The sequence below is a fragment of the Lissotriton helveticus genome (assembly GCF_964261635.1).
Source record: "Lissotriton helveticus chromosome 1_1 unlocalized genomic scaffold, aLisHel1.1 SUPER_1_unloc_35, whole genome shotgun sequence".
NCBI lineage: Eukaryota > Metazoa > Chordata > Amphibia > Caudata > Salamandridae > Lissotriton > Lissotriton helveticus.
The window spans coordinates 390,440-413,725 of record NW_027611676.1 but is presented as its reverse complement, the minus strand read 5'-3'; the positions used below and the strand labels follow the sequence as shown (position 1 = coordinate 413,725).

Sequence of the window (23,286 nt, the reverse complement as noted above, 5' to 3'; positions counted from 1 at the left end):
TGCTGGTCTGACGCCAGTTTAGATAGCGAAGCACTGCTCTAGCAATATCATGATGGTGAAGCGACTCGTAATGTGTACAGCTACTCCAAAGAGTGTCCCGGGGCAAAGCACAGGTCAGAAAAGAAAGTAAATCAGTTTGTTTCAAACATGGACAAAAGGTTTTCAACCTTTTTTAAACATTTTCATGTTGCTAACAGCTCAAAGTTGAGGAGGGAGTTTGTTCCAAACTATGGATCCCAAATAGACACGAGACCTTCCTCCAACTCTCATACCGGCCTCATGATCAAAGCTGGTGTTGGACGCTTGTTTATGCAGCAGGTGGTTTGTCAGTGTTGTTGTCTTGGTTTTGTTGAGGTCATTTCTTCGTCTTGGGGTGTCGAGGTGCAGATCTCAGACTCGGACACTCACTGAATTGCCTTTGACTGCTTCTTCCTGGATCTGTCCTCTGCCTCTGATTGCACTGATGTTTTAGGAGCTCGTTATTTTTGATACTTTTTGCAGGTTTGATGTGTTATCTTCATTATTCATAATCAATCCGTGCACTTAAGGCTTATTCTCTGTTGGATGTAAAGAAATGCAATATTACTAAATGCAAATGTAATAGAATGTGAATACACAATATTTAACCAGCTGTAGAAGACATCTCTTCTCTAGCATATTTGAAATTTAGAGAGGAACATTTTAGCATACATGGATATTTCATTAAAACTGTGGTTGAACATGTCACATCTTATTTACTTCTGAAAAGGCAGTGATTTACCATTATTCACAGAGTAACTTACTAAAGAAAGGGCAGCCACAGAGCACCCGTGCTACAGGTAGAGTTTTAGGTAGATGTACATGGACAAGATTTCATTTAAACAGAACAGATTGTGGATAAAGAGAGGAATCAGGAAGCGATGCCGTTAATTTAGTTTCAGGAAGTATCTACCAAAGGTGGCTCTTCAGGAAGTGTATAACAAAGGTAACGCTTCAGGAAGTGTATAACAAAGGTAACTCTTCAGGAAGTATACATGACAAAGGTAACTCTTTAGAAAATATATATGACAAAGGTAACTCCAGACACCTTTTTCACAATGCTTTCCTGTTCACACTGGATCAGCTCAAATGCCAACTCCCGCTTTTACCTTGCAGCTCATTAAGGGCCTTACTACGAGTGCGACGACCCTCATGATCGCCGTACGCATGGTGGCGATCCAACTGCCACCATCCTGGCGGTCTGACCGCCGTATTATGAGTGTGGTGGTGGGATTGCCATGAGTCCGCCACCCCGCCAGGATCAAGGATCCCGCTGTCTGCAAACACCCTGAATATGTTGGCAGTGCCGATGCCGACATCGCCGAGCATATTACGGTCAGCATATCCACCGTCCTTTTCATGGCGGGGACCCCACCATGAAAAGGATAAAGGACATGCAGGTAAGGGGGCCCTAACAGGGCCCAGGCCGATTCTGCTCCTTGAGTTGCATGCGGGGGGCACATGTTGCGCCACCCCATGGAAGTGCACCCTTGTTCCTGCACAGTGTGGCATGCATGACATGGTGCAGGAACGAGCTGCAGGCACTCTTAAGGTGGTGGTATGCTGTTTAGGCTCTCTAATGAGCCTAATATAGCTGCCACAAGACCACTGCTACACCGCCCAACCACCCTGGATTTAGGTCATAATCCGGCGGCGGGCTCTCAATGGGCTTGGCAGTCTGCCTGGTACCTCCGCTGTGGTAGTCTCATTGGAAGACCGCCACACTCGTAATAAAGCCCTAAGTCACCTTCAACACATTTTACAGCCCTTCTGGCCCAACCATTTCTGGATCCTTCTAACCTAGAAGACTGGAGCATTATCCTGAGTTGAGGTGGATTTTCTATCAGCGTAATATATATCCATCTCCCTCGAACTATTGACTGATTCTGCCCTGAAAGACAGCTTAAAAAGTATGTCTTTAGTTCTTCCTAAAGTAGGTAATGTTAGGATCCTGTTGTATTTCAATCAGCAGCTCCTTCCAGGGTTTATTATAAAGGCCCGTCTATAAAATTGCGCACACAGATATGGCAAACAAACATTAAATCATGTCATTTATTATTCAACGATATCAGTCATTTATTCCTTATAGAGAATCCATCACAACCAATAATTTAACTGAAATATAACCCAATCCAACAGATGTGTGCATATTAATAATTGTTTTTGTTTTTCAACATTTTCAAGATATTTGACTTATTAGAACATTGTAATGCTGGGAGCTCCATTGAAAACAATGGAGTGCTCCGGGCTTATAATGGCTGGTGTAAGCCTGGAGCTCCTACATTCCAATGTTTCTTTGTTCACAGCTCTGTCTGTGAACAAAGGCTTCAGGGACTCTGAGGGGATTCTAATCCCCTCGCGCTCCCATAAGGCTTTGTTCTTTTTTGTTAAAACATTCTGTCCTCTAGAGGCAGAATGTTCTAATAGCCTTATAGCCCTTCGTAGCTGGGCTATACTGGCTATTAAAGTCCCTCTCCCTTGTTAAAAGCCCTCGCCTTCGGCTCGATGCCTTTAACGCTGGAGAGGGCCTTTAATAGGTGGTATAGCCCTCTACGGCAGGCTATAAGGCTATATTATTATCTGTTAGTAGGCCAGGATGCTACTTTGTGCCTCAACAGGGCTTTAGTAGAGCTGGAGGAGGTGTCTGCTGTCCACAGGTGAAGTCTCATTTCTCCCATCCTATATTTCTTTTATCCAGGTTTACCTCATTCCATGTCCTTCAGCTCCCGACTCCCCTCTGTTTACTCACTCTACAGAGGTTATTGTTGGGTGAGGCAAGGGACACACTTGAAGCATGCACACAGCAGACGTCAGATAATAGTCATAGCCTGATAGTCAAGAAGCCATGGTTGGTAGTATGATGATCACAAGCTTCGTTTCAGAAGCTCTTCTGGGAGGTACAAACAGAGGAGGCGCACAGGTAGGTGCTTATGAGGTATAAAGAGAGGAGGTGCACAGGTAGGTGCTTATGAGGTATAAACAGAGGAGGTGCATAGGTAGGTGCTTATGAGATACACACAGAAGAGGGGCACAGGTAGGTGCTTATGAGGCAAAGACAGAGCAGGATCACAGGAGGGTGCTTGTGGAGTATAAACAGAGGAGGTGCACAGGTAGGTGCTTAGGAAGTACAGACAGAGGAGGTGCATGGGTCGGTGCCCATGAGGTATAAACAGAGGTGCACGGGTAGATGCTCATGAGGTATAAACAGGAGATGCAGTGGTAGGTGTCTATGAGGTATAAACAGAGGAGGTGCACAGGTAGGTGCTTATGAGGTACAAACAGAGGAGGTGCACAGGTAGGTGCTTATGGGGTATAAACATGTGAGGTGCACAGGTAGGTGCTTATGAGGTACAAACAAAAGAGGTGCACAGGTAGGTGCTTACGAGGTATTAACAGAGGAGGTGCACAGGTGGGTGCTCATAAGGTATAAACAGAGGAGGTGCACAGGTAGATGCTCATGAGGTATAAACAGGAGATGCAGTGGTAGGTGCCTATGAGGTATAAACAGAGGAGGTGCACAGGTTGGGGCTTATGATGTACAGAGGAGACCCACAGGTAGGTGGGTGCACCCCTCTGCATCTGCTTCCATCTGTACTAGGCGGTGTATTGGTACCCACTGGATCAGTGCTTAATTTGTAAAATATGAAGTGCAGGTGCTCAAAAATTTGTCGGAGGCCACACCTACTTTTCTCTGGCTCCACCCACTTCCTCCACTGGCTCCACCCACTTACTATATTAGCTCCACCCACATCTGCAACTGGCACTGCTAAAAGTCAGATGTAATACCTGATCCGAATTTCCGCAAGGGAGCCTTTCTCATAGTAAGGTTTTGATAGGAGCCTACAGTGAAGTCAGTGTGCCTGTGTATGGCCGGCGGAGGCTAGTACCAGGCAGCCGCCGGGCAGCGCTTCTCGTTCATGCTACTTCCACACGGTGGGTGACGTGACCTGCTGCGACCGCCACCACCACACTGTACATTATGCCTTCGCAAAATGTTACTTCCATTTCCGCACACCCAATATAAACGCAACTTTTCAACTCTAGGTCACATCAGATGAAACAAAATCTTAAAGACAACTAAATTGCAGGCTGCCTAACAGTGTCAGTGGGCACTCTGTGCAGAAAGTTGTTGCTGTGGGATTGTGGGGCTGGTCCTTTAAGTAGGAAGCACGACTGTTTGTGCTACTTCAGCTGTACTCGGATGCATGCTGAGTAAGGGGTCAGGCTATAATGTGTTGAGCATGGGACTCTGCAAAACTCCTCGCCGGTGCGGGCACTACAGGCTGACAAAAAGCCCTCCTCCTGAAAGATCCCATGAAAGAACACCTGAGGCTGGGAGAGAGCACCCCTGGATTGTTGGTACACTTGGAGCTGGAGTAATCCACTTCCTCTGAACAGAGAAAGTGAGCATACCTGATGGATCCATTGCCCAGTGCCCTGGATCTCTATCACTCTTTCTTTGGGACCACCTCAAAGCAATCAATGATTAATTGCTTGAGAGTTAGCATGATGGGAATGACAGGCATATGCTTATACCAGCCAAGTGAAACTACAAGTCTCAGCATGCGTCATTATTGAATGAAAGATTTCATGGTTTGAAATTCTCACCAGTGAAATGCAGCAGTTGGCTTATGTCAGAGTGTGGTCATAGTGATATAAGAAGTAAACACACTAGCTGGAGTGTTATATTGTTTTTTTGTCTGTCCAGTCACGTGCTGCTCACTATAGACTAGTAGGTGTCACTAGTAGCTCCTCCAGTCTTATTTAATTTACTTCTAGTGAGTCATGATTATAAGCCTTGTAAACTGGGCACTAAGTTAGTGCCCCTACATTTCCGGTACTTTGCAGCAGTTTAAAGAAATTCTTAAAGAGTCTCATTGCTCAAATAGGTGTAATTTCTGATATTTATGGGTTTCCGTCCTCTTCATGCTTGATTTTGCTCGTGAGAACATGTCACTCATAGTTGAAAAATTTCACTTCTAATTACACTGAAATCATGAAAATGTCACACATAAGTAACCTGAAACCTTGGCAGCTATTACTTCGCTTCATTTCATTCTAAAATAAACAACACACAATCTGTTCTTTTCAGTTACGAGAGAGAAGTTATTTCTTTCTTATGACCTTATTCAAGATATCCAGGGACGGGTTGATTCCAGGCAGTCAGTCACATGAAGCAACCCAGAGAAATGCAACTGCACTACAGGCAGGCATCTTGTCCAAACAACCCCCCCCCCATCAGATTAAATCCGCTGTGTTCTTCTTACAGAAGTTTGTTCAGGGTCTGTCTTTACTGTTTTGTCTGAACAGTCTGATCTCTGATGGATTCCGAGATACCAGAGGCACGCACCCAGACGCACATTTGCATTTGTTGGTTTGGCATGTGGGCCACGGCACCGCCACCCACGGGTGGCATAATTATTCATGACCATGCATGGTGATGACTGGTGGCATGGCAGCGGCTACCTAACTAGTAGTTACTTTAATTAACGTAACTTCTTCCATACTACTGCTGTTTAACTAATGTGTTGTTTTTTTACAGTGCACTGCTGTGAGAAGTTGGCCTGGTAGGGGATGTTTCCAATTCTGGAACCACCTGCTACCTGACCAAACAATCCCCTTATGGTGTCTGGTTGTAAGTCAACCTTATTAGACAAGCTATCCTAGTGGTAGCATGGACTAAGCAGCCTAAAGGCTTAACTTAAGAGGTCGTGTTAAGCGAGCTGTTTTACCACATACAATCCTGTAATACCAAATGAAAGGACACCACACAAGTATATATTATAAAAATATATGTGTTTATTACTAAAAACAATCCCCAGTATTCTTTATGAATAAAGGGGCACAAGCGTTAAATCAAAAGCACTGTTTAAACATACAAAGTTGCACAATTATGGATGAGGGCAGGGGGCCACTCAAACCATATACTAAACAAGTGGTATAAGAAAGGCCACTCGAGCAGTGGTTAGGCCTAGGGCCTAGGGAATCGCTGGGAGCAGTCAGGACAAGCAATGCTGAAGTCGGGAATGGCCCTCGGGATTCGGGAGATGTGCGGAAAGCGCACGCATGCACCAATGTTAACCAATGGTGCGTAAAAGTCAAATAGTTAAAGTTTAAGGACACTTCCGCTGAACCTAGAGGAACAAAACTTAACACACAGACCCTAGAGGTGTGCACCAGTGTGGGAACACCGGCGGAGCAAAGTTACCTCACCCACAGGAAGTGGGTGCACAGGGTCGAAGTGGCGTCGGGTTTTGACACGCAGGCTCTTGGTGCTTGAAGCTGAAAGGGCTGCAGGCAGGGTGAAGACGAAGTGTCCGGTGGAGTCCAAGGGTGGACTCAAGTTGTAGAGTACCTGAAAGCAGAGGGGACAGAGTCTGGGTCACTCAGCAGTGACCAGGGTGGAACCAGGACGGAACCAGGCAATGTCGGGCGCAATCAGGTGGTCGTCGAGGCGCTTCTCTTCGCTGTCACGTGGGCTCTGGGGCATCTGCGACGTCCAGGAGCAGGTCACGATCTGTCCCACGCAGGCTCTCACCGTCGGTGCAGTCGGCTTCCGGTTTGGAGCAAACAAGCCTTGGTAAGAGCAATCCACGCGGGATTGGAAGATGGCGTCTCACTCGGACCAGGAAGGTCAGAGTCGGGGCTCCCTTTCAGGGGAGCTGGTGTGGATCTGGAGCAACCAGAATCACGAGTCTTTCTTTGTAGTTCGTCGGCACAGGGACCACAAGCCAGCTGGCAAGTGACCGGGCCAACGCGTTGAGCCAAATCGTGCCAAAGGGCCCCACGCAGCACTCGTCGAGTGTGGAGGGCTGAACTTCGGCTCAGGAGTAGCTCAGGGTGGGGGCTTCTCAAACCCCGGTGTACAGCTTCGAGGGTCACTCGTGGGCTGCACGGTCAGCGTCTCGTGGTCACTTCAAGATGGCGTGCCCCACGCTTCCGGTCGCCTCCACGGGTCTCAGCTTTGCAGGGACTGTGGATCGGGCTGTTAGAAGCTGGGCAGGCTTGATCTCGTCGATCTCAGTCGCTCGAGTTCCGGCGGGAACTGCAACTAAGTAGACGTCGAGGGCTGGATGGTGCCTGCTGCTGCAGGGTGGTCACTCCTTGACCACAAGGGAGATTCTTCGGGCTTCCACGTTGAGATGGAGGGCGAAGGGTCCAGAATATCGTTTCAAAATGTTTCTTCCAGGAAATCTGATGTGCATTGGCACTGCTCCCACTCTTATTCGAATCTGGTGGGCGTGATTACCTGCTAGGTCCCCTCCTATGGGTGGGACCCAGGAAGTGGGTGGATACACCCCCTTCCTTTGATCCAGGCCGCCCTGGCACGAGGGCTGGAGTGCCCCAGAACCGGTTTGGCCGGATTATGCAAGGGGCAGCCTTGTGCGCCCCAGGCAGTGTCTGGTTTCTTTCAAACCTCCCTGCTACAATACACTATCTCCTGTCTGGAGGGCGGTGACACCCTCCTGTGACAGGAAACCCTTTGTCCAGGACCCCCTTGACTGGGTTTCGGTCAGCTCCAGGGGTCCAGACATTTGTCTGTGGCAGAGGCATCCATTTTGGGGATCTTAAGGCCTTTGGAGAAATCAACCGCATTAAAGTGAAGTAACATGTCTTACCCCTCTAGAGGGGTGGAATGCCATCCCCGTCGCCAGAACTGGCGAGGGGATGGTATTCCAAAGCGTATGACACCTTACACGACATGTTTTGATAAAGCCAAACCAGAGTTGCTAAATAACCGCGAGGATTATAAGGCACTTAATAGTATATGGTATGGCATTATCCTGAAACAGCTTAGGGATTTGTTCCCGACGGCTGCAGACAGGCTCAGCTCATGCTAGAGCTCCATCTCACATAAAAACCATGCACCCAGCCTCCAGGATTGGTGAGGCCTGTCTATAGGAGTGGCTCACAGGTTTACATGTGTCCAGATATAGGTTTAGACATAGGTATACTATATCTAAGCAAGGGGTGTGTACACCACCTTACCCCAGCTGAGTGATCAGCCAGTTGTGTCAATTTAAGAACCAGCCAGGGGTGGCAAAAGATATGCTGCAGCCCCTGGTAGGCCTTAGTGGCTCCTGTGCCCTGTGCACCTATAGTGCATTCTACAGGGGCTGACAAGGAGTCCATTTCCAATTGGTATGTACCTAGGGTACATGGAATCCATTTTACAGAGAGAGCAGATGGCCTGGGGCCCTGATTAGCAGGGAACCAGGTCAACTAAGTCAAAAAACCAGCTAAACACAGGCAAAAAATCTGGGGTAACCATAGTCAGGTAGCCACCTTCCTACATAACCCCCCCCCAAACGAAAGGAGATAAGGCTATCCTTGGCCAGGTAAGCCTATATTGCCTGAGTGGCCATATAAGGAAGTACCTGCACTAGCATGGGTACCCCCTGTCTCATGGTCCACTAAGCAGTCCCTCACCCCTTGGGTATTAGAGGGTCTCCACCATAGGGAATCACTACCTTGGGTGTGTTTATGCCAAGTTGAAGGCTGGTTTGGATATGGAGTATTGAAGTTAGGCTCTACTAAGTTAGGGCTTGGCTTCCTCCAATTATCTTCCACCAGGTGTGCCTTTCTTTCTTTAACTGAGTTGCACTGTGCTCTCAGGGTCAGCCTCTGGCTACCTAAAGCTGGAGGCTGGGTCCCTCTGTTTGGCTTGCTGGAGGGACAGTTCAGGTTTGGGCCCCTTGGGTCCCAGGTTTGGCTGTGCCCAACAGAATCCATCTGTGGGAGGTCCCTAACTGTTTTTAAGGGGGCTCCCTCAGGAGTTTTTAAAGTTTTCACCTTACTAGGGCTACTAGTTTTGGTGCACCTAATCTTTTGATGGGGGTGCTTTATTCGACAGGGGGCCCTCTGGGTCTCACTGTCCTTCTTGTCCTCTGCAGCCCTGGGCTGGCTAAGGCAAGGTAGAGAGGGGCAGGTTACCTGCTCCAGACTGGGTCCCACCTGAGAAGGTTCCACTGACATCAGAGGTTCTGTCAGGCTAGGCCCAACCACCTCTGGGGCAGTTCCTTCATCAGGGGTAAGATCAGTTCCCTGAGGAGGCTGATCCTGTCTTAAAGTCTGGTGAGGGGGAGATTTCTCTTCCTCCTCCATGCTCTCAGTTTGTGTGGAGTTATCCATCATTTCAGGTTTCACAACACACGTGTCAGTTTGAGTTTGGGCTGTGGCCATCACAGCCCCACCAACCTTTTCAGGAGGAGACTCAGTTTGGGTTTCTGCTGTTATCATAACAGCTTTGCTATTCTGTTCAGGAAGAGCTTTTGCTAAAGATGGGGCAGAGAGTTTCTCAGCCCTACCAACCTTTTCAGGAAGGACATCTTGAATTGGGGCTGTAGCCATTACAGCCCCACTAACCTTTCCATTGGAATTCACCATTCTAGAATGGGTTTCCTGTTCAACCTCAGCCCAGGCTGAGATCTCCAAATCATTACCAAGTAGGCAGTCTACAGGCAAGTTTGGTGACACTGCCACTCTCTTTGGGCCAATGACACCTCCCCAGCTGAGACTTACTACTGCCATGGGATGATTTGTTTGGATTCCATCAATGTTTGTAACCTGGTATGTGGCACCAGGTAAAAGTTGCTTAGAGGGGACTAGGCCATCAGCCACCATGGTGATGCTAGCCCCTGTGTCTCTAAAAGCCTCAACTTTCAAACCATTGATGATGGGTTCTTGTCTATACTTGCTCAAAGTATTTGGGCAAGCAGAGAAGTTGGCAAACCCCATGCCAACCTCATAAACAAGATCATTGGGTGATGGGGACCTGGATAGGCCAGGGTCCACCTGATTTCCAAAAGTAAACCCACCCAGATTCCTGGGTGTGCTTCCACTTCCTGGGGGATTACTGCTGACAGTAACAGGAGGTGTTGAAGCTGGCTTTGGAGGTATATTTTCTTTATTGTTATTCTTGGGACAACAGCTGTCTGTTTTGTAATGCCCCACCTGTTTACAGGGATAACAATAGGGTTTTTTCTCAGTTGAAGAAGTGTCTTGGGACCCACCCCCATCCTTGGAGTTTTGGGGCCCTGGGGAAGTCTTTTCTTTACTTTTATCCCCACCCTTATCTTGAGGCTTGGTAGACTCCTTCTTCTGGTTACTGTCCTGATTCTTAGGCCTAATCCTGGTTCTGACCCATTTGTCTGCCTTCTTTCCCAATTCTTGGGGAGAGGTCAGATCAGAGTCTACCAGGTGCTGGTGTAAGAGCTGGTTCTGACAATTACTTAGGATCTGCTCCCTCATAATCAAATTATACAATCCTGTAAAGTCATGTACTTTGCTGCCATGTAGCCAACCCTCCAGAGCCTTAGTAGCACAATCTACAAAATCAGTCCAGTCCTGAGTCTGTGTCTTCTGGGTGTCTCTGAACTTGAACCTGTACTGTTCAGTGGTTAAGCCAAACCCATCTATCAGAACACTCTTCAGGACTTTGTAATTGTTTGCATCCTCATGTCTGACAGTGAGGAGCTTGTCCCTCCCTTTCTCTGAAAAGGAGTACCATAAGATTGCTGCCCACTGTTCCTCAGGAACCTGCTGTACCATGCAGGCTCTCTCAAGAGCAGTCATCCATTTGTGGATGTCATCCCCTTCTTTGAAGGGGGGCACAATCTTTGTCAGGTTTCTACTATCATAGGACCTGGGTTTCTCTTTAGGAATATTGCTGCCACCAGTGGCACCTAAGCCACACAATTTTTGCTCTCTTGCCAAGGCAAGTCTAGCTTGAGCCAAGGCTACCTCCTCCCTCTCTATCTGGAGTTTGACAGCCCTCATTCTGGCCCTATGTTCTAGCTTTTGAGAAGCACCCATGCTTCTCTGTGATTCTCTGGAGGCACTAGAAATATGAGAGTCCCCTGAGGGGGATCTCACTCTTCTGTTGCCTGGGAGAATAACATGTTGGGTTCTGGGGAGGTGCTGGCCCTCTCCATTCCCCAGTAGGTCCAAGTTGGCCTGGCTAAGCCTACCAACTGGAACCTGGCTACCCTGATCCTGTACTTCTAAGTCCTCAACCTCTGAGTCCTCATCCAAGTCATCATCATCCTCCTCTTCAGGGGGATCAACTGCAGGGGGGTTCCCTCCAGTTCCTGTATCTAGGGAAGCTGCTTTTGCCTTCTCTAAGTCATCCTGTTCTAGGAGTTCTATCAGGATTAGGCAGGTGGGGCTTCTGCCCCTTTTTAACCCTCTTGCTTTGCACAAGACAATCAAGTCTCTGCGGGTTAGTTTGTCATATCCAGAAGTTGCCTGGGTAGGGTCAACTGTCACAGGACTAGACCCTGAGGCCTTTCCTGTGTCGGACATGGTTACTAGTGAGGTGTAAGTGGTGCACTTACCTACACTAAGTGTTTTCCTACTGGACCTTGCTAGTGAGTTGTAGTCAGGGGTGTGCTACTCCCTTCAACCTACAACTACTAAGTTCAGTAGAACTTAATATGCTAAGCTTTTGATTTTATATGTACCTAGAGGTACTTGATGTGATCTTTCAATTTGATATAAAGATTGCAATGGTAAAACAACAGCAAGCTCAAATCCGCACCGCTGCTCACCAATGTGAGAAGTTGGCCTGGTAGGGGATGTTTCCAATTCTGGAACCACCTGCTACCTGACCAAACAATCCCCTTATGGTGTCTGGTTGTAAGTCAACCTTATTAGACAAGCTATCCTAGTGGTAGCATGGACTAAGCAGCCTAAAGGCTTAACTTAAGAGGTCGTGTTAAGCGAGCTGTTTTACCACATACAATCCTGTAATACCAAATGAAAGGACACCACACAAGTATATATTATAAAAATATATGTGTTTATTACTAAAAACAATCCCCAGTATTCTTTATGAATAAAGGGGCACAAGCGTTAAATCAAAAGCACTGTTTAAACATACAAAGTTGCACAATTATGGATGAGGGCAGGGGGCCACTCAAACCATATACTAAACAAGTGGTATAAGAAAGGCCACTCGAGCAGTGGTTAGGCCTAGGGCCTAGGGAATCGCTGGGAGCAGTCAGGACAAGCAATGCTGAAGTCGGGAATGGCCCTCGGGATTCGGGAGATGTGCGGAAAGCGCACGCATGCACCAATGTTAACCAATGGTGCGTAAAAGTCAAATAGTTAAAGTTTAAGGACACTTCCGCTGAACCTAGAGGAACAAAACTTAACACACAGACCCTAGAGGTGTGCACCAGTGTGGGAACACCGGCGGAGCAAAGTTACCTCACCCACAGGAAGTGGGTGCACAGGGTCGAAGTGGCGTCGGGTTTTGACACGCAGGCTCTTGGTGCTTGAAGCTGAAAGGGCTGCAGGCAGGGTGAAGACGAAGTGTCCGGTGGAGTCCAAGGGTGGACTCAAGTTGTAGAGTACCTGAAAGCAGAGGGGACAGAGTCTGGGTCACTCAGCAGTGACCAGGGTGGAACCAGGACGGAACCAGGCAATGTCGGGCGCAATCAGGTGGTCGTCGAGGCGCTTCTCTTCGCTGTCACGTGGGCTCTGGGGCATCTGCGACGTCCAGGAGCAGGTCACGATCTGTCCCACGCAGGCTCTCACCGTCGGTGCAGTCGGCTTCCGGTTTGGAGCAAACAAGCCTTGGTAAGAGCAATCCACGCGGGATTGGAAGATGGCGTCTCACTCGGACCAGGAAGGTCAGAGTCGGGGCTCCCTTTCAGGGGAGCTGGTGTGGATCTGGAGCAACCAGAATCACGAGTCTTTCTTTGTAGTTCGTCGGCACAGGGACCACAAGCCAGCTGGCAAGTGACCGGGCCAACGCGTTGAGCCAAATCGTGCCAAAGGGCCCCACGCAGCACTCGTCGAGTGTGGAGGGCTGAACTTCGGCTCAGGAGTAGCTCAGGGTGGGGGCTTCTCAAACCCCGGTGTACAGCTTCGAGGGTCACTCGTGGGCTGCACGGTCAGCGTCTCGTGGTCACTTCAAGATGGCGTGCCCCACGCTTCCGGTCGCCTCCACGGGTCTCAGCTTTGCAGGGACTGTGGATCGGGCTGTTAGAAGCTGGGCAGGCTTGATCTCGTCGATCTCAGTCGCTCGAGTTCCGGCGGGAACTGCAACTAAGTAGACGTCGAGGGCTGGATGGTGCCTGCTGCTGCAGGGTGGTCACTCCTTGACCACAAGGGAGATTCTTCGGGCTTCCACGTTGAGATGGAGGGCGAAGGGTCCAGAATATCGTTTCAAAATGTTTCTTCCAGGAAATCTGATGTGCATTGGCACTGCTCCCACTCTTATTCGAATCTGGTGGGCGTGATTACCTGCTAGGTCCCCTCCTATGGGTGGGACCCAGGAAGTGGGTGGATACACCCCCTTCCTTTGATCCAGGCCGCCCTGGCACGAGGGCTGGAGTGCCCCAGAACCGGTTTGGCCGGATTATGCAAGGGGCAGCCTTGTGCGCCCCAGGCAGTGTCTGGTTTCTTTCAAACCTCCCTGCTACAATACACTATCTCCTGTCTGGAGGGCGGTGACACCCTCCTGTGACAGGAAACCCTTTGTCCAGGACCCCCTTGACTGGGTTTCGGTCAGCTCCAGGGGTCCAGACATTTGTCTGTGGCAGAGGCATCCATTTTGGGGATCTTAAGGCCTTTGGAGAAATCAACCGCATTAAAGTGAAGTAACATGTCTTACCCCTCTAGAGGGGTGGAATGCCATCCCCGTCGCCAGAACTGGCGAGGGGATGGTATTCCAAAGCGTATGACACCTTACACGACATGTTTTGATAAAGCCAAACCAGAGTTGCTAAATAACCGCGAGGATTATAAGGCACTTAATAGTATATGGTATGGCATTATCCTGAAACAGCTTAGGGATTTGTTCCCGACGGCTGCAGACAGGCTCAGCTCATGCTAGAGCTCCATCTCACATAAAAACCATGCACCCAGCCTCCAGGATTGGTGAGGCCTGTCTATAGGAGTGGCTCACAGGTTTACATGTGTCCAGATATAGGTTTAGACATAGGTATACTATATCTAAGCAAGGGGTGTGTACACCACCTTACCCCAGCTGAGTGATCAGCCAGTTGTGTCAATTTAAGAACCAGCCAGGGGTGGCAAAAGATATGCTGCAGCCCCTGGTAGGCCTTAGTGGCTCCTGTGCCCTGTGCACCTATAGTGCATTCTACAGGGGCTGACAAGGAGTCCATTTCCAATTGGTATGTACCTAGGGTACATGGAATCCATTTTACAGAGAGAGCAGATGGCCTGGGGCCCTGATTAGCAGGGAACCAGGTCAACTAAGTCAAAAAACCAGCTAAACACAGGCAAAAAATCTGGGGTAACCATAGTCAGGTAGCCACCTTCCTACAACTGCCAGCCACTGCCTTAGGCTGCTGCGTGCGCAGCACAGCTTTTAAGTTAACTGATTGGGCCTGCCCTGCTAGCCAGGGCCTTCCTCGCCCTCACCTGGTGCTGTTACTGGTGGTGGCTAGACAGTATAAACGAGTACTCAGTGTCCGTCTCACTGGCAGCGGCTGGCACGCACTTACTCCTCAATGCCAAACAAATGAAATAATGGAATCCAACACCGTCCGGACTGCTTGCCATCTGCTTCTGAGACTTTCACTTAGTGTGAAGAACAGACAGTTCGGTTCTTGAACGACTAAACACCGGCCGCGCTTAACCACCCACGCTTACTCTGTGTGTGGTGGGGTGCGGGTGTGCTGGGGCATGGCATGGCAATGCAGCAAATGTGCACACAATAAATATGAAAAAATGTATGCAAACTGACTGCTGCCGCGCACAGCACCAGCCCCGCAGATTTGAATGTAGAACCAAAATCCGGGCCGGCAACGTCAAAGGGCCCGGCCGCCACAGCCAAGCCGTCTACATATCAGTCCAATGTTGTGACTGTGAGAGATAAGATTAATTAATACATCAATGATTCATGACTGTTCATTAACCTATTGGCCAGGCCTGGCTCACACAGCAGGTGCGCCCGCTACACACACTTCGCTGGGACTGGGAGTGACTGTGGAACCCGGGTCCCGTCCCGGACCAGTAAATTGAGTGCCTTAGGCCGCTACTGAGCAGCTTTATTATCTGATTAGGCATGCAGTGCCAGGCCCCGTCTTACCTGGTGCTGTTGCCAGTACTGGCTACTGCCTACTCCTCAAGGGCAAGGTCCAAGTCCGCTACCTGCCCTTAGTGGAACGGCCGCGAATCAGAATGACTCGGGCGTGGCAATGCAGCGAATGCGCGCGCAACGGATCTGCGCATGCTGCCTGCTGCCGCGCACAGCCCCAACCCCCAGAGAAGAGCAAAATCTCAACTCAGTGTCCCGCCCACTAGGCCAGCAATACTTAATTAAGGGGCGCGCCGCGGCCGCTGGTCCGCCAGTGCCACTGCAAGATCAACAGTGTTTTAGAATGGAATGGATTGAGAAAAAGTTCTTCTGCAGAGTCAAACACTTGGTTCAACACATAACTGTAACACGCTGTGCCACTGCCCAGTCCACTAGCGGCGTAGTGAGGGAAATTACATTTAAATCAATTGCCATGCAGCAATGAGGGTAGTAGACCCGGCCCTGATAATTAAGTGCCGGTGCTAAGCACCGGCAAGCACCGGCACAAATTAAGCACTGCACTGGATCCTATTCCTGCGGCCTCACATAGACACTTGCTGCGTGGTGTCACCACATTGAGCCTTTAGTTGAGGGGAGCAGAGCCTCAGGAAACACAACACCTGGAGGCCGTCTGCCCCGAGGGGGAGATCCAGGTGAGGGTTCACGAATCAGTTCATAAGAAGACAAAAGCATCCTATGAAACACTCTCGGGTGTTCCATCTAGAGACTGAAGGGTTCATTTGCTATTGGTCCTCTCTCTCCAACTCAGATCCCTTTTCAGTGACTCGGGGTCTATATCTGCTTCTAGGCCCTCTTCCTATAATGCTGGTTCTCGCTCCTTCTACAACACTTGTTGCAGACATGGGGCCTGATTTAGAGGTTATCAGACATGACAGATCCTGATCGCTTTATTACAATTGCAACAGGATAGAATGCACTTTTAATAGGGTGGACGGGACACCTGCCACATTTATGATGGAATAAACCATCCGCCTAAATATAAATCGGGCCCTTGGCGGACATGGTGTCCAGTGTCCTCTCAGTGTTGGAAAGCATCCATTTTATTAATGGCACAGTATTATCTCACCACTGCTGTGACTTGCAGTCATAAGGCCATTATGAATGGTTTAAGTTCTGTGCCAGAATGCCTGTGAATAGTTAAGCAAGAATGTTTAGGAGGGAGATGGGTCTGTATGATGAGCAGGACTAGGGGGTTTTCCAGGGCCTGTGAATAACCATCATTACTGTTTCTCTCTTGGTGCCAGTGGGCTTGTCTGTGTCACCTGAAGAGTTGTTTACAGCTTATATTATTTATGCACAAAGAGTTGGAGTTCTGAGGACTCACAGCTCTTTCAACAATTTTTTAAAACAAAACTAGTCAGATGATCGCTGCCAGGTGTACATGTTTTGCACGTGCAGAATCACACACTAGTAAATGCAGTGCACACATGCTTCACCTCGTCAGTTTGTAAAAGACTGCTTACTTGTGAGTAAGTAAGCATTCACAGACTCCAATGTGACACTTTCTGACACTTAGCGAGTTTCACTTCAATAAAATGCTAGAGTAACTCTCCGTATAGAGTAGGAAGAGAACTGGACCACCCTCTAAACGTGGTGGCGAGTAGTGCTATACGGTACGTTGCACCATTTATGCAAGCAAAACTGGGGAAATGGTACAATACACTGGGAAAATGCAATGTGATGAAAATGTGACAGGAAATTCCCACTACATGTGATATTGCACATTTTTGGGGGGCCATCTGTGTCCTCCTGTTTATATAGGCCCAGGGGTTAGTTTCAAGTCAAGAGATAGTGCAGGATTAGACTAATTATAATGTCATACATTCCAACAAATGCCTTTACCACATATGCCTTTACCACGTAACAACTCTACCACGCAAGTCTTTACCATACATATGCCTTGACCACGCTTAACGAAAGATTTACAAAAATGGCCCTGCCGGTAAAGGGTGGGTGCCCTTGAGCCCAGCCAAGGCACCCACATCATCATCGTTGGGGGCAGGGGGGGGGGCTCCCAAAGCCCCCGTGATGCCAGCTGGAGACAGCATTGTTCCTACCCATAGGGAGCAGCTTACAATCCTGCGCTCTACGGGCAGGAGCATTTTTTTCATGTGTTTCTCTGCCCACTTCATAAGCTGTGCATTGTGGGGAGTGTAAGTTATAGTTAGCCCACGTAACTATAACTGCTCAGTGTCTACGGTTTTGTGTGTGTAAAATCTGAACCTAAGTAAACGTCCCTTTAACCTTTGTTTTTTTCCATGTTTTTCTAAGGTTTTTGATGCTGTTTCCTACCTATAACGTCCCTGTAAACTTTGTTTTTTTTCAGTGAAAATATCTCTTTCTATATATATATATATATCCTATCCGTGCTCTGCCATAAGCACATGCAGACCCGGATGCAAAGTGCAACAATTACCTGGGGGCTCCCATGCAGCTCAGCATGTAGAGGGGGTCCAGGGGCTGAAGCGGGGCTGTCGGCTGACCATGGAGGAGAGCGCTGCAAGGTGCTGCCGCAAGACAGTCATGCTGCTGAATCTTTTTCTTTTTAATTACTTGAAAACTAATCAATGGATTTGCACCAAATTATAAAAAGAGATCTTTCTGGACCAAGCTCTAGCTTGCTGCCAAATTTGGGGTAATTCTGTTCAGCGGTCCAGCCTGTAGTCATGTCTCAAACCCCTATGGGAAATTGCATGGGGAAAAGGCATTTTGGGACAACCCTTTCTCTCGACCTCTACTGATGAATGACCCTAAAGGTTTCCAGACAGTAGCCGAATTGGATGGTTAACTAGCTTTAAAACTTATGTAGATTCGTCAAATGGAGCCAAAGTTATTAGCAAAGCAAAAAAGGTCCAAACTATAACTACCTACTGGTGACAGCTAGTGTATATATATATATATATATATATATATATATATATATATATATATATTCACTGAAAAAACCATAGGTGTGACACCAGTTATAGTTAGCTGGAAATTTTACTCGCATAAAACCAATGAAATTCCCACGTTATAGTTAGCTGGACTCACTATAACTTGCGCGTGCAATGCACTGCTGATGACATCACATATTACATCACTCATGACATGGTCAGTGACATCACTCATGACATCACTGATGACACCATCCAGTGAATGTGTGTCTTTCTGAAAAATAAATGTGTTATTTATGTATATGTAAAAGTTGATGGAAGAATAAATGTTTAAATAAGTGTCTAAATGGATGGGTTTTTTTTTTAATTGATTGGTTAACTGGCTTATTCAGTGTATCTTAGTGAATACATATATTTGTGAGTAATGTTTAAATATTTAAATATATGCATTAGTGTTTCACTTTGTGTATAAGTGGCTGCATGGGTTGGTGAGTAGCTACATGTGTATGTATATGGGTTATTAGATGGTTTTTTTAGTATCAGTATGAGTGTTTATATGGTTTGGTGGGGGTATTACTTAGCACATAGATGCATGAGTGACTGACTCTCTTTTTATGTGTTTTGAAGACAGCATATGTGCAGGACTGTATGGGTGGATGAGTGTGTATATGTGTGTGTTAGTGAGTGAATGACTGTCTCACTAGTGTCTTTATCAGTAACTACATATGATTTAATCTAATATATGTGAATATTGATGTATATAAGTGAGTATATGTGAGAGTGAGGGATTGTAAGAGTTCCTGTTTAAATAAGTATGTGTTTCTATAAGTGATTGTTTAAGAGAGTAAGTATGTGTAAGTTTCCTTAGAAGTAAGGTGGTAGTGTGTGTATAGCTGTATATGCAAATAAATGGATGTTCAATAGTTTATTTGCATGTGTGAGTATGTGTGAAAGTATCTTTTGGATGACTGTCGGTGTGTAACAGGATGTATAGGTGTATCACTACATATGATGAGTGAGTATATGTATGAGTGACTATATAGAACTGTTGGTCAATGAGTGGATGTGTATATAGATGGTGGAATTATTGAATTGGTTGTTGTAACTGGTATGGGTATCTCCATTTTTTTGAAAATGCTAGTTTCTATTTTTGAATATGTGTTTCCAGGGTTACATTACAGTGAAAGGAGGCCTGTCACTCTGTCACAAGGATGGTGTCATCAGTGATGTCATGAGTGATGTCATTGACCATGTCATGAGTGATGTAATATGTGACGTCATCAGCAGTGCATTGCACGCGCAAGTTATAGTGAGTCCAACTAACTATAACGTGGGAATTTCATTGGTTTTATGCGAGTAAAATTTCCAGCTAACTATAACTGGTGTCAAACCTATGGTTTTTTCAGTGAATTTAATAGGTTTTTTAGATGCTAATTCCTAACTATAACTGGTGTGAAACCTATGGTTTTTTCAGTGAATTTCATAGGTTTTTTAAATGCTAATTCCTAACTATAACTGATGTGAAACCTATGTTTTTTTCAGTGAATTTCATAGGTTTTGTAAATGCTAATTCCTAACCATATATAAGGCCTCAAACCTAAGTTTTTTTCAGTGAATTTCATATGTTTTTAATAGCTAATATCTATAGCTATGATATATAATATTTTTTATAATAAATCCTATATTGTATATTTATATAAAACTCTTTTTTAATGTAAATTTTCCCTTGCAAAATTTTTTTTTGCCTTGGTGCGCTGCCGGGGCGCGTACCGATGCGCTCACCGGTAAGCGCAGCGTTACGCGTCCCGCTGCGCGTACCGGTGAGCTTCCCGTTAGCGATATTGCCGCGAACGAAAACAACATCGTGCCGTATTGCGTAGCCGTGTGATGCGTCTTATGACGCACGGCGTAAGCGCACCCGGAAGCGCCCGAGCGCATACGATCGCGCAACGTAAGCGCCGCCGAGCGCGCCCCCCCGAAGCGCCCAGGGGCGCGCCCCCCCCGGAGCGCACCGGGGCGCGTAGCGTAAGCGCGTCGGGTCATGTGACCTGGAAATTATTTATTTTTTTTTTTTATTTTTTTTTTTTTTTTTAGGTAGTAATGCAATTCTCGAGAGGGGGAAGATGGCGGCCGAGTGAGACGCCCGGTCGGAGAGCTCCTCACGAGAGACCTGGAGGGTAAAATGTGAGCTACAGAGATATCAGCACAGAAAACAATGACGGCGCTTAGCAGAAATTATTAAATCGCTCCTAAAAGCAAACTTTAAACATTAGCGCATATGAAGCCGACTTAGCGGGAGTTACCGAACGCAAGGAAGGCATTTCTTTGAAATCTGCTACTGACCCACGAGCAAACAGAGGAAGTTAGTTAAGAGTAAAGGGATGGTCGGTTACCTGATCTATGGAAACCCGGGGTTGAGGACGGAGCCCGGTGAGAGTGCTGGCCTGCCGGAGAGTCTGACGAGAGACGAGTCAGACTGTATTGTGAACCTCACCGGTATCTGGGCAGAGGCTGGGAAAGCGAAAGCAGCTCACAGGAAGGTGTTTGGGAGGCTTGGCTTCCTGTTCCGAGGAATCAGCGGCAGCGGCAGAAACAGCAGGGAAGGTGAGCTGAAAGGGATTTCGTGCTGCTCTGTGACTCAGGGCAGAGTCTCTCGGGAGGTGTGGGCTAATAGAGACACTGGGACTCAAAGTGATAATGTGAGCAAAGAAGGAGTGGAAAGAAACGCGAATATAGCGTGCACAGTGAAAACAGTGAAAACAGCGGTATTAAACAGGAACACAAATGTAGACTGCCTAAAAAAAAAAAAGCCTCACATGAATAAGAAAGTACAGGAGGAGGAGGGTAATTTTAATATAACTGGGTTGAGTAGCGAAAAAGGCACAGACAATGAGACAGACACTTATGTAAAGTGTGTAGGCTCAAAAAAAATAGACAGTGTGAAAGGTACTGAGGAAAGGAAAAGTGCAGTAGCTGTGGTCTCAAATTATAGCCTTAGGAAGAGGAATTTCCTCAAACAAGAGCAATACCCTAAAAATATTACCCCCAGAGAGGTAAAGAGAAGGAAGGTAAAAAAAACATCTCTACAACCCTCCAAAAGACTCCTAAAACTACCTGAGAACAAAGGTGACAAAGGTGACATAAGTCAAAAAATAAAGATCACACCCTCTTTAAGAACTTTTTTTAAAGTCCAGGTACAGAAAACAAAAGATGATATAAAACGACCTGTACTATTACCTGGAAAAATTGAATTAAGTCCACAAAAAAAGAAAGAAGAAAATCACCTTTCACAAAAGGAGTCTCACAACATCCCACAAATCAAAAATCCAAATCTCCTTTTAAAATCAGTAACTAAAGCTGGGTCAGAAAGCAAAATAATTGACAAAGCTAGACCTCACCTTGATTTTCAAGAAATGGCCGAAGGAGGCGTAGCAATAGTCAAAGCTACCACACTTACAGCACAAGAGACAGAAGAAATTGAAGAAACGGAAGAGGCAGATACTGCAGATACTGCAGGAAAGATCCAAACCATTATTAATGCAGCCACAGAAAAAAACAAAGAGAAAGAAAATGTGGGAGAGCAACAAGTAAACGAGAAGGAAGGACCGACAGGTCCCAAAAGTCCCATGAGTCAAACCAACGATTTTCTTGAAAAAATATGGGTCGAGATGAGAGACAAATTCGCCATATCTGAGGCGAAACAAGATAAGATTCAAGAGGTTTGTGAAAAGCTGGATTGTAAATTGAACGCCCTAGGAGAGAGAGTCACTGCAATAGAAGGAGAAGTGGGAAAATTGAACAGCAGAGTGGAAAGTAACAGAAAAGAAATATACACGCTGAGACAAGAGGGAAAATCTATAAGCGAAAAAATGGAATCCCTTGAAAATCAGGCAAGGAAAAATAACATAAGAATTTTGAATGTTCCTGAAAATAAAGAGGGCAGTGACATTAAAAAATTCATTGTGGAGTTACTAGTGGAACATTTCCCGTGGTGTGAAGCTGAGACGCTAGGAGAAGACATACAAAGAGTCCATAGAGATCCCTACGGAAAGCCCAAAGACAGGAAAACACCCAGGAAAATTCTTATAAACTTCAAGACATATACACTAAAAGAAAGAATCTTGGGTGAAGCCTTGAAAAAGGGAAATTACAATAAAGACTCATGGTTTTTCAGAATTAGATCTGATATGTCCAAAGCGTCTCAAGACAGACAATGGGAACTGGGGAAATTCATGCCGGAGTTACAAGCTCTAGGAGCTACAGTACAGATGAAATTCCCACCCTCTTCAAGAATTATGTGGCGCAATAAAATGAGGAACATTAGAGATCCTGAAGAGGTGAAAAATCTGCTCTGTTTAATGAAGGATACTGTACAAGGGGAAAAATCCTCGATTTGAAAATAAAGAGGACTTCTAATGTATACAATGGCAGAATAAGTGGGAAAAAAAAAAATGACAAAGAGAGCGAAAAGTGCTGATTTCCGCAATACATACTCCAGGTCCAAAGAAGAGGAGTGAAAAGGGGATAAGATGAAATCCCCAAGGAAGGAAGAAGAAGGAGGCTTCCCCAGGGAGGGTAAGAACAAAAAAAAAACACAAAACAAAAAATGGGTGGGGAGCAAAACCGGGGAAAAAAACCCCAAAAATAAATCCTCGATATTGAAAAGAAAAATGGAAAATGAAAAAAAAAAAAAAAGCGAAATAATAAACAAGTACCACGCTACCGAAACTGGCCAGGAAAACAAACAAAAAAAAACAACAAAAAAAACTATAAGAGAGAATGGGAGACACCGGTAGAATCATAAAAATTCTATGTTGGAATGTTAATGGTATGAGAACTAAAAGCAGAAGGAATAAAATCTTGGAATATCTTAAAACATCTGAAAGCGAGATTATTATTCTTCAGGAAACACACCTATTGAAAGAAGAATGGGACCAGATAATGAAAAACATAGGATGGGTGGATGCATATATCAGCACGAACCAAAGCTGCAACATTAAAGGCGTAATAATCATTCTAAAGAAATCCTTAAAGGCAAGCATAGAATCCTCAGAAGTTGACAGGAAAGGGAGATGGGCACTAGCAAAAGTAAAACTAGGGAACACGGCATACACAATAGCAGGATACTATGGCCCTAACCTTGATGACCCAGAACCCTTACAGAATCTATATACACAATTACTAACAGCTAACACTCCAGTAATTTTAGGAGGTGATTTTAATCTTATCTTAGATCCTAAAATTGACAGGTCTCCCCCAGGAAGAAATTCCAATTTTCCTAATTTACCTAAAATGAGGGAGTGGATCGGCATATATAAG

The 23,286-nt window shown here is 46.4% G+C and overlaps 2 protein-coding genes across 3 annotated transcripts in view; one reads left to right on the top strand and one right to left on the bottom strand.

The window, feature by feature from the left end:
* Positions 1-23,286, top strand: part of LOC144805953 (uncharacterized) — a 630,307-nt gene that overhangs the window by 390,005 nt on the left and 217,016 nt on the right. The window lies entirely within an intron of this gene.
* LOC144805955 (uncharacterized) overlaps positions 1-23,286 on the bottom strand; it is a 122,718-nt gene that overhangs the window by 61,592 nt on the left and 37,840 nt on the right. The window contains exon 1 of one of the 2 annotated variants that reach the window (XM_078672419.1): positions 409-522. The exons of the other annotated variant lie outside the window; for it this stretch is intronic. The gene's annotated coding sequence lies outside the window, so the exon portion shown is untranslated. Of the gene's footprint in view, positions 1-408; positions 523-23,286 lie in introns of those variants that run through there. 2 annotated transcript variants of the gene reach the window in all.